Source organism: Tiliqua scincoides, chromosome 4, assembly GCF_035046505.1.
Source record: "Tiliqua scincoides isolate rTilSci1 chromosome 4, rTilSci1.hap2, whole genome shotgun sequence".
Classification (NCBI taxonomy): Eukaryota; Metazoa; Chordata; class Lepidosauria; order Squamata; family Scincidae; genus Tiliqua; species Tiliqua scincoides.
Genome location: NC_089824.1, coordinates 120084524 through 120096069, shown reverse-complemented (window position 1 = coordinate 120096069; position 11546 = coordinate 120084524). Strand labels below are relative to the sequence as shown.

Below are 11546 nucleotides of genomic sequence, written 5' to 3'. Positions count from 1 at the left end.
AAAGGCAGAAGGTGACTGGAAGTGGTCATTTGAAGTTGTTCAATGAAGACATGCATAGGATTGGGCTCACAGGCTGCAATCCTACCCACACTTTCCTGAGAGTAAGCCCCATTGACCACAATAGGACTTACTTTAGAGTAGATTCACTTGGTGGAACAGGACTGACTCCTCCTTATTTAATAATTTAATTTTAATTTAATTATTTATTTTAATTTGCTTGATGATGTCACTTCTGGCCATGACATCACTTCCAATGGGTCCTGGACAGATTGTCATTCTAAAAAGTGGGTCCCAATGCTAAAAGTTTGAGAACTGCTGCAATAAGGTGTTAGTAAGTTGACACAGGTGTGTGTGTGTGTGTGTGTGTGTGTGTGTGTGTGAGACTCTACAAGTTTTCAAAATCACTAAAATCAGAATTTGGAGGAATGATCCCATCATGTTACATATCAATCAATGTGTAATTTCATGCAGAATGCAATGAAACAAACCACATTGAAATATCTGTGTTATAACAAAAGGTACAGCCAAAAAACTGGTGGGGGCGGGGCAATGGTACATCACCACGCCTACCTGGGGCACTGCCCTGCCCACTACATGGGGTGATGCACAGGCCTCCCACATGCGAATCCTAGTGACGCCACTGACCATTTCTGCTTAGTCTCTAGGAAGGAGAGGTGTAATAAGGCTTCAGAAGACGATTGCTACAGAAGGAGCATACCAAGAGGGATGAGAGAGGGAGATGCTGCTGAGGTGCTGGGAGAGCCCAATTATCACATGGGCCACTTCTGCTGAGGTATCACTTTGCAAAGCCTGATGCGGAGGTGTAGAGTGCTGCCTTGGTCGAAATGGCGCTGCTGAAATTTGACACCCCTGAGCTAAACTATAAGTACTGATAAATGTTTGTTTAGCCCTTCTTTTTTTCTTTTTAAAGCACTATTGTGGGAGGGGGGGGAGGGAGGAGAAATGCAAAATGGACCAAAACTATGGTGGACTGTAAGAGGACTTTAGCACTTAGCCCTTGCCATAGTTACACTTGCATGTACTATTTTTAAATCTTCTACTGGAAGGCAATAGGACCGTCATAAAATACTATTATAATTGCTTTAAAAAAAATAGAGGGTCAAACTCATATGCTCTGTTGTTTTGCCCAAACTTGGATGCCATAGGGCACAATCCTAACCCACTTTCCAGTACCGCTATAAGGGCAATGCAGCTCCAAGGTAAGGGAACAAACATTCCCTTACTTTGAGGAGGCCTTTGTGAGTGCCACCCAACTGCAGGATGCAGCACATGCCCCATTGGCACCACTATGCCAGTGCTGGAAAGTTGGTTAGGATTTGGGCCACAGACACTTGAAAACAAAATCACTTGAGTTACCACAGCCAATCAGTAGAGTGGGCAACTGAAGCCTAAGCCTGTCAGGATAAAGATAAAATGAAAAAGATTCATAGTGTCCATGAAAGGAAGTAAAGTGATGGCTGACAGCATCAAAACAACAAGACTTCCTTCTCATTGGTCTTGCTGTGTTGAATGTGCTACTTTTGAAGTGACTCTCAAAATTGGAGAACATTCGGCACAGCCTCACTCTGCGTGTTTATATAGAGAGTCCTCTAACGTGCTTTGTTCTTCTGTTTTTGCTCTTTTTTTCAAAATTAACGTCTCTCACTGCTCGATTAACTTCCCATCAGAGAAATTTTACTGCATTGGAAAAAAAAAAACACAAGCTACTGAGACCACTGCAGGAGATCTATTCACATTGTTATCCGTTGGAAAGAGGTTTATACTTCCTGACTATGTAAAATTATAGCTAGGAGGGATAATGCCCATTAGAGATGAGCTGAAGCCTGCTGCTCATTACGGTATGCATAAAACAAATGGTATATTGCTAGAGTAATAGCATGGGCTATACAGCTATCCACTACCATCATTATAACAAGCACACTAAGTACAATTTATGACTTTTTTCCCCCCAAAGCATCCGATTTCTCTTTAAAAAGCCATCTTCTTTAAAATATGAATGGTTTTTTTTAGGATGTTAGTAATTAGCCATTACACCGGAGGGCAATCTTCAGAGTACAGATGTACAAACACACAGTGTTCTCTATACAAAAAGGCAACTTATGGGGAATTTCATTAATCATATTTTAGCCTGAGGACTTAAGGCAGGGATGCAGTTTACGGCCATGGAGGAGAGAGCTTAGTGATGGTGAAGAAATTCTCCAAGGTCCAAAGGCCAGCTCCTGGATATATTCCAAGTCAAGCTGCAAAACTAAAACAAAACAAAAATACAATAAATCAATTTATCTGATACTTTCCAGGCTGGCCCTCTCATGCATGGTTAAGAATGTGCAAACAAAAATCTCTGCCCCACTCCCAGTGTGTCTTTTCCTTTTCTAATCATGGCAAGGGGGAGGTCATTCCAGACCCTTCCTCCCATGTGACACAATGCACTAGTTTAAACCAGTGTTTCTACACTGTGTTAGGGGGAGGTTCAGACAACTCATTCCACTCTCAGAACAATGGGAAAAGGAGTGCCAGGGCCATTTGACAGGGCCAGTTCAGATGGAATTATCCAAATCCATCCAGGCTTTTGGGGGGCAGGGAGCAGGCTGTAGGGGTCCCTTCCTCTCCTTTGACTTATGCCAGCAAAATAACTGGTGTGGTTACAAGGAGACCCATAGATGATGAGATGGCCTCCTGGGAGGTAGGTAACTTTTTTTTTTTTTTTTACGTAATTCTCACTGACCATCTGATCACCCCTCCACCATAGCCTGCAACATATGCTCCATTGGCGCAGCTGCATGCTATAGTGTGGAGGGGATAGAATTCCACTGTAAGAGAATCAGTTTTGGAAGTATCCTTAAAGCTGCAGGCCTTTCCTTTCTCTATCGCTTTTTAAACTGCGCTCATCAAGGAAATGGCCCTTTGACTGACACAGCACATTAAAGATTAACCACATCTTGTTAATTTGAGACTTGCTGCTTAAGGTAAAACTGGGATTCAAAACATGGCCCTCAGCACTTGTTTGCTGAGTGATCCTGCTGACATATGTTTTCTTTGTCAGTGTCTGTTGCTCTAGGTATTTAAAGGGGAAAAATGTCATTGGAGTTTATGCTGTGAAAAAGAAAACCTATTGTTTTGCAATCCACAGGAAAGCAAATAAGAACCATCTGGAAGCAATTGCTAAATAAGAAACAAGTTAGTGCATTTGGGGGGAGTGCATGTATGTAAATATCAAGGTGAGCCCAGTAGTGTTCTCAGAGGTGCTACATTTTGCAGGGTGCTTCAAAGTGCCATGTAAGTGGACCCTTTCCCCCTTCACCTTTTGAGCCATTCCGGGCAAATAAGAACCTTCGTGAGCAAAGTGGAGGAGACATGTTGAGGTACCCTGCAAAATTTAGCACTGTGTCCCCTCCCCTGGGGAAGCTCCGGGGTGAGCAATTGACATTCTTGCTTATTCTTGCCCAGTGTAATTCTTGCCCAGTATAATGTATTTTGAGCCATCACTTTATCTGATGATGTATTACTGGCAAACAGAAGGACTTGCGTAGTTTGGAACAGACCACATGCAGAACATGCCCAGTCCATGCACTGGTGTTTACAGTTTAACAAAGATCAGGTTTTAGGGTCGGGGGACATGGTTCTCTGCCTGCAACCTTGAAGATCTTCATTCAATCACAGCAGAACATACTATAAGATCACTACTAAGCCCCAATCTTATCCAACCTTTCAGAGCAGATGCACCCGTAATGCAGCCCTGAGGTAAGAGAACAAATGTTCCTTGATCTTGAGGAAGCATCTGTGACTGCCCCCCCCTTGCAGGATGCACTATGTGCCCCATTGACTTGGTTGTCTCAGCACTGGAAAGTTGGATAGGATTGGGCCCTAAGTGACTGGAACAGGTTTGGGTATCCTCACCCCCCCCCCTATTGACTCTGGAGAAGCTGTTCATTTGAATTGAGGGGCTGCTGGGAATCACCCACGACTTCTGCAAGGCAGTTGGGATAGAAAGTGCATCTGTACCTGAAACCATTAGGAAATGGGGGTGAAGTCAAAGCTTGGCTGGTGCTGTCTGCCCCAGGGATGGGGCAGAGTGGCTTCTTGGTGTCACAAGTGCAAGTCAGCCAGGAGGTTTGGACTGTGGTAAGACTGCTTCCAGACTGCTTTTCTCAGGGGTAAGCTGTTGAGGCAGTTCATTGCTGGGAATGACCCTCTGCATGACACTTGGGAGGAAGTGGACCTCAACAAGTGGGAAACCCTGGCCTCTGAGCGGCCCGCTTGGAGGCAGGCTGTGCAGCATGGCCTCTCCCAGTTTGAAGAGACACTTGGCCAACAGACTGAGGCAAAGAAGGAAGGCCTATAGCCAGGGAGACAGACCAGGGACAGACTGCATTTGCTCCCAGTGTGGAAGGGATTGTCACTCCCGAATTGGCTTTTTCAGCCACACTAGACGCTGTTCCAGAACCACCTTTCAGAGCGTGATACCATAGTCTTTCGAGACTGAAGGTTGCCAACATGTATGGGAGGGAGGGGAAAACACATCCTTACATGCCACTATTAGGTGGAGGTATGGCACAGCCTGACTGGATAGCTATCACTGGTGCACACAGAAGGCACTGAAGTCAGTAAGTACTGCCAGTCAGTCATCAACCCTGCACTTGCACACCTCCGCTAAACCTGTGCCTTCACCACTGCTGCCTCCAGGTGCCAGTAAAGATGTGCTTTCTTCTTCCTACTCAACTGCCTGGCATTGGGCAAGTGTGATTTCCACCTGTTAATTGCTTTTCTGGCTACCACCACGCCATACAGGCTGTGTCTGCCATCACCCTTGGATTTCTTATTACAGTGGACAGATTTTATAACATTGCATTTGCTGTATAAAGGAAAAGTAATGGCTCTTAAGCCTCTTAAGATCACTGCTATCTGGGGGCTCTTTTTGATGGATAGTATATACATTCTTCATTAATATGATGGAGTTTGTTTAATTAAAGCTGGGCCATTGTGGCTTTTTTCAAAAGGCGGCACAATACACAGGGTGATGATCTGTAATCGGTTATTGCTTTAGAGTACCTAGGAGTCTAAGTTTCCAATAATCAGATCCACTTTTAACCAAAGAACCTTGTCCAAGTATAATTACTTGAATCTGAAATCGTATTAAGCATAAGAAGAAAAGGGAATTAATGAAATTTCTGTTCAGCAACACAGCTACACTCCACTACTTCTCTGTTGATATCTAATTATTTCCTGCTGCTGAAACAGGCCAGATTAAACTCTATCCTATTTGTGTACTGAGGCAGCAACTTGTACTGTACTAGTTCTTTTCTGCAAAGCTCAGAAAAGTTAGTTTTCTATTTCATTACCAAAGGCCACAGTTTGCACTGATGTAACGTAAACACTTGGTTTTCAAATTTACTCTTTACCATCATCATCTCAACAACCCTTGTGCTTTACCTTCTAGCTTGGGACTATAGAAACAGTGGGATCTCAAGAAGGGGCAACATGTGTCCCTGCGCTGTCTAAGAGCCCAATCCTGAGCTCCACGCGCCAGCTTACAGCCTGTGTGCTAGCCCAGCACTGGCCAGCGCCGGGCTAGCACCAGGCAGGTTCCTGGCCTCTGCTGCTTGGCAGCTGCACGGACCATTGAGTGGTGGAGAGGAAAGCAAGGGCGTGGGGGGAGGCAGGGAGGAGGTGTTCTGGGGAGGGGGGGAGGGGGGTGGAAGGCAGAGAGAGGGTGGGGAGGAGGCGTGACGGGGAGGCGGGCGGGAGGGAGAGGGTGGGGGGAGGTGTGCGGGGGGAGGTGTGCGGGGGAGGTAGCAGGGATGGAGGGAAGTGGGATTGGTGGAGCTTTGCTCCACCAGATCCTGAGCCTCCGTGTCAGGCTTGGTGCCTGACACGGAGGCTTTTTCCTCACCGCAGATCTTTTGGTCAGTGGTGGATCGATTAGCCCCATTGTGAGGCTACTCCCTTTACCTGGAGGAAGGGGACGAAAGTCTCCTTCTCTTGAGGTACACACCCTTGGGTGTGTAGGATGCGGCCACAGCCATTTCAGTGCCACCACAGCCATGTGTCCGGGCAGCTCAGGATTGTGCTCCCAATCCCCCCCAAATGCTGCCTTTGTGTGCACACTTGCATGCATGCATGCACCCCCTCCCCATGAATGGGAAGGCAGGTGGGTGTATGAGTGGATGCTCCCTTATCCCCCCTTCCCTTTAGTTACAAAGAGCCTGACATGCCTGATCCCTGGTTCCCAGCATCCCTCGCTCATTGCAGCCTGAAGTGGTACAGAGCAGGGAGGATGTACATCACACTCTTTGTACTAAAGGAAAGGGGGTGGTCTTGAAATCATCTCTCCCTGCCTACTTGATGCTTCATCAGCACCAAGTTCATGGGGAGAGGTTATCTGAAGCCAAGGCATCTTCCACCCCCCCCCCTTCATCCAGCAGTACTAAAGAGAAAAGGGAATTACTGTGATCCTCTTTGGACTTGGTGGGAGCAAGTTGGAAGCAGATCAACAGACCCAGAGGAGTGACAGAGTGGAGAGGGCAGTGGATAGATTGGGTTAGGGACTCATTCATTTACCAACCGTGCAAGGTTTCCCAAGAGTATCGTCCAGGTGATAGTTTACTTTGTTCCATGGCAAGGTCAGCTCTGTTCTCAAACATCTGGCAGGCCACAATAAATGGATGGTGGATTATGCAGGCCTGGCGTAATGCCACAGAATTGGAAACGACCTCATTTCATTAAGGGTATGCAATAGCTTTTTCCTTCAGTGTAGTTTTGCTCATTTGTAGCCAGCAGGTTTTTGTTTCACTAAGACTACAGTCCATAATCCTCTTTTGCCAGAGAAGTGCCATGAAACATACAGACTTGACCACAAAGATAGGCTGGCATGCAATGGGTGGAATCGGGATAGCTGGCACGGAATGGGTGGAAATAGAGTAGGCTGGTGCAGGATGGGTGGAAACAGAACAGGGGCAGGAACAGAAACTACTTCCTGTTCCTCCTTGTCTCATGCAAAACACATCTTTTATATAAAAAAGATACACAAATTCCTTCTGCAACCATCCAGCTGTGAATGGTGTTTTTTCACAAGGCAGATTTATGGACAGAACATTTGAAGTACTTTTTCTCTTCCTTTCTATTATTGTAACGTGCAGCACAGTCTTAGATATGAAGAAACTTCACTTAAATAATCAGGGATCTTAAAATGGTAATGCTGATGCAATGTGAAAAATATCCTGAAGCTCAAAAATAGATTTAGCAATATTAGTTCACTACATTTTATTACGAAGAGGGGGTAAAATTGATGGAATAAATTAAATGTGAAAGTTTTCAGTGTTTTTAATGGGATTTTTTTTTTTTAAAGAAGCTGACTCTAGAGTCTTGGAACTCGTTTTAGGCTAAGAATTCTCTTCTACCAAGTTTATGCTGGCCAAAACAATAAGTTGAATAAGCCGTTGTAGGCTGTTGAAAATGCCAATAGTTCCCTGCTGGTTACCAATTCATTATCTGCACTTAAAGCAGGAAAGTGCAGTTAAGCAATATGATCAAACCATCTAAATCCCTTTTGAATTGAAGGTGCTGCTCTAACTTGCTTGTTTCTGGGTGTAGTTGGGAGCTGCCATCAACCATCGCACCACTGCCTCTAACCTCAAGGAAACAGCCCATCCTGTGTCCAACAAACTCACCTCCAATAGAGGAACCAGTTTTTGAGTGTGACATCATGTGTCAATCTAAAAGAGAATCAGTCAAAGCTCTACAGCTGTCGCCTAACAGGCAGAAAGGGGGTGAGACTGGCAGCTGAGTGGCTGACTGTCCAGGGGTTTAACCAAATTGTCCTTACTTTTGCAAACGGTGGGTAGCAGGGACACAGACATAGTCACATCCAATGGCATCACTAGATGGTGCAGGATATGCAGATCTCACCAAGTGACATCACTACTGGCCAAAATTGTGAAAATCTTGTTATTTTAAAATTGCATCATGTCATATATCAGAATGCAATGAAGCAAACTGCATTAAAAATATCTTTATACTATCAAAAGTTATAGCTAAATTACCAGAAAAGAAAAGCATAACTGCCTTATGTAACAACATGTGGATTTATTTAACAAATGCCTTGACTGACTCATCAACGCCCAGCCCAAATTCCTGGATCAAGAGACATGAAATTTAGGGAGCACATTCCTTCCATGACATAAGGACCCATTAAGAAGGGATTTCTAGAAATTTGACTTCTAAGAGAGTGAAAAGGGGTAAAATGTGTTTTCATGGATTCCTCAAAATCTCTTAGGCCCGATGAGATCTCAACCTGGTTTTTGCTTACAAAGGTTACCCATGCAAATGCTTAAAAACATAATTCAGAGTATTGCCCTAAGGGGGGTTGGTTAGGGCGAAATCAACCAGGAAGCCAGACCGTTAACCCTTTTAAAGTCAGTATGGCAAGGCTGACTTTAATAACAGTAAAATAACAGAGAAATAGCAGCCATTTTAGTGTTTACTCTGAACAGTAAAATGAAGTGTATTTGTGGCTCAATGCAAAGTTCTGCCAGCCCAACCCTTGAAAAGCCTTTCTCCTGAGAACTTGTGCTATCGCCAACCCTTCCTCTGCTTATCCCTGTGTTCTAGTGAGAGGAGAGTTAGGGAACGGCACTGACTCGACAGTTGTGTGGCACAGGGTGCAATCCTAACCCCTTATGTCAGTGCTTTCCAGCACTGACATGAGGGCAATGCAGCTCCAAGGTAAGGGAACAAACATTTCCTCACTTTGAGGAGGCCTCTGTGAGTGACACCCAACTGCAGGATGCAGCACACATCCCATTGGCACTGCTACGCCAGTGCTGGAAAGCACTGACAGAAGGGGTTAGGATTGTGCCCACAGTCTCCTTCCCTCACAGGAGGCATTGCCCTGCTTATCCCTGTGCTCCAGTGAGAGGAAAGTTAGGGAAGGGCACTGGCTCGACCAGTGTTCACCAGCCATTGCTTGGGGGAAGTCGGTGTTCATCCCAAGTATACCACTCACACCATCAGGATACCCCTTCAGGTTCAAGAGGCTGCAGTTTCCCCTCAAGGTCTGCTTTTCTATGACCATCAACAAGTTCCAGGGGCAGTTGCTGAAGGTGGGAGGGATTGACTTGAGGACAGACTGCTTCTCATATGGGCAGTTCTATGTGGCCTGCTCCAGAGTGGGCTACATTTAGGCTATGCTTATGATATTGTAATTTATTCTATATGGTCTGATACAGGAGGAGCAGAGATATTAAGGGATGATCTGATTCACCACTAGAATAATATCCATGAAATGGATTGCCATCTGAAAGCCCATGGGCCAGATCAAGCCATTAAGGCAATTCTGTCTGGTTCCTGGTGGGTCTATCAAATTTTAGTCACAGTTCATTTAAAAGTTTGCCAACAATTTCACTGATAAGTAAAACTGTTTTGTTATAAGAAACACATTCCATACTTCAGTGTTACTTCTTACTTCTTAATTTAGTATGCAATGTGCCTAATATGTAAATGTACATATCTATATGCAGTGCTGTGCCCAAGCACGTGTGTTCCATAACTTCTAAATGGCATTGATTTCATTAGTGAGGTCAAACATGTGTGAAGTGATAAGTTAGTGCACCAATACACTTGTCTTGAGAATAAAATAATCCTTAACAAAACAGGTGGGACATTTTTCTGGTCTACACATTGATTCTATATCATTGCTGGAGCAAGAGAAAAGAAAAATGTGTCACGTTGCACACCAAGGAAAGATTCATGATTAAAGGCAATTTTGCAAGATGAATGTTTGTGATATGACTCTATTATGGAAGCCGTTTATATTCTTAATGAGATTCCACCCTGCAATGTTAATATTTTCCCAAGGTTTGAGTCGGTGATATAAAACAACGGAAACCAGAAGATCTGAAAGATACCAATTGGATTCACAGGTTAAATCTCAAACAAGCCTGTCTCCTCGGAATGAAATGTTCATCCCTGTGCAGATTACATTGCAATGCTTCACTGCATCTGTAGATAAGATAGTACATTTAGCTTCCTGTTTTTCCCCTGTTTAATATCCATGTCTCTGCTTCACTAATGGACAGCCCAGCTACAAGGTAACATAACAGGGAAAGGACAAGAAAAATGAACACGTCAGACTTACTGCTATCTGAGGGAAGAAGGGAGCTTAAATGTTTACAAGTGTGAGCAGGAACACCTTCATATTTTTAGTGGTCCTATTCCTCACATGCATCAGTCTTAATAAGTGCCAGGAACCGCTAACATTTTATTGGGCTCAGCAAATGTTAGCCAAATATCCCCAGCACAATGATAATCAGGAGCAACACTGATGCTTCTTGTAGGGCAAGAACATATTTCTGCAGATATATAGGTCTAAAGCTACCTCTGCATCATCAAATAAACAAAAATCAGCCAAAAAATATTTCTGTGTGGGGAAAAATATTTCCTGATCCATTGATGCAAACCAAAAGTTCTGGCATTTCTTCCTGATGCCCACATAGATACCTTTTATTTGATCTTTGTGGTTGGCAACCTTCAGTCTCGAAAGACTATGGTATAAGCCTACAGCACCCGGTATTCCCAGGTGGTCTCCCATCCAAGTACTAACCAGGCCTGACCCTGCTTAGCTTCTGAGATCAGACAAGATCAGGCATGTGCAGGGTAACAGTTGCTGCTATTTGATCTTTATGAAATAAGAATATGCAGAGTATGCTAAATCTGTATTGCACTAACAAACCACTCCCCATTCTCTGTGAATGAATGTCAAAGCACTTGGGGCCCAATCCTATCTTCAGCCAGCCTGCACAATGCAGGGATACTGGCATTGTTGACTAATGCCCCAATCCAGTGCTGGCTGAGTGCCAACATACCTCTTGGTGAGACAGCAGTTGCAAAGTAGCTGGCATGCACTGCATGCCCCTGGTGGGAAGGCCAGCGTAGCCTCTTGCATACCAGCGAATGGCCAAAGACCCACTGCAGCAGGTAAAACAAGGCACGGGGTGGAACGGGGAGGGTGAAGTGGAGAGGGGGTGGGTAGAATGGGGTGGTGACAGGGTGGGAAGGTTGACCGATCAGGCTCAAGAGAGGGGCAGGCTCGGCAGCAGTGATGCATGCTGAAGTTTGATCTCCTTCCCTGGCCTAATCCACTTTCAGGGATCAATTCGGACTTCCTCCAGTAATTGAGCTGGTGCAGCTCCAAATTGATCCAAAGAAGCTGCTGTGGCTTACCCCAAGGAGACTTCCAGATGCCAAAAAAACCCCTGTGGGATATAGCAGAAGCCATGCCAGCGTCACTGTATCACCACACGGGAATTTAGTTAGAATTCCGCTGTCATGAATCTGCAGACATCCAACGTGTGTGCTGGGATGTTTCTATACATCATTTCAGTTGTTACCCTTTTGGGGGGGATCTAGGAAAGTTGCTGTCAGTCATAGCAATGATTAATTACCACTTATCTATCATTGAAGTATACACACATCAGTAGAGAAGGAGAACTACAGTGGAACATAGCTTGTATTCTAAATATTCTCTGATT

The 11546-nt window shown here is 44.7% G+C and overlaps 1 pseudogene; it reads right to left on the bottom strand.

The window, feature by feature from the left end:
• Positions 1 to 10569: 10569 nt before the first annotated feature.
• Positions 10570 to 10689, bottom strand: LOC136650749 (5S ribosomal RNA; annotated as a pseudogene).
• Positions 10690 to 11546: the final 857 nt, after the last annotated feature.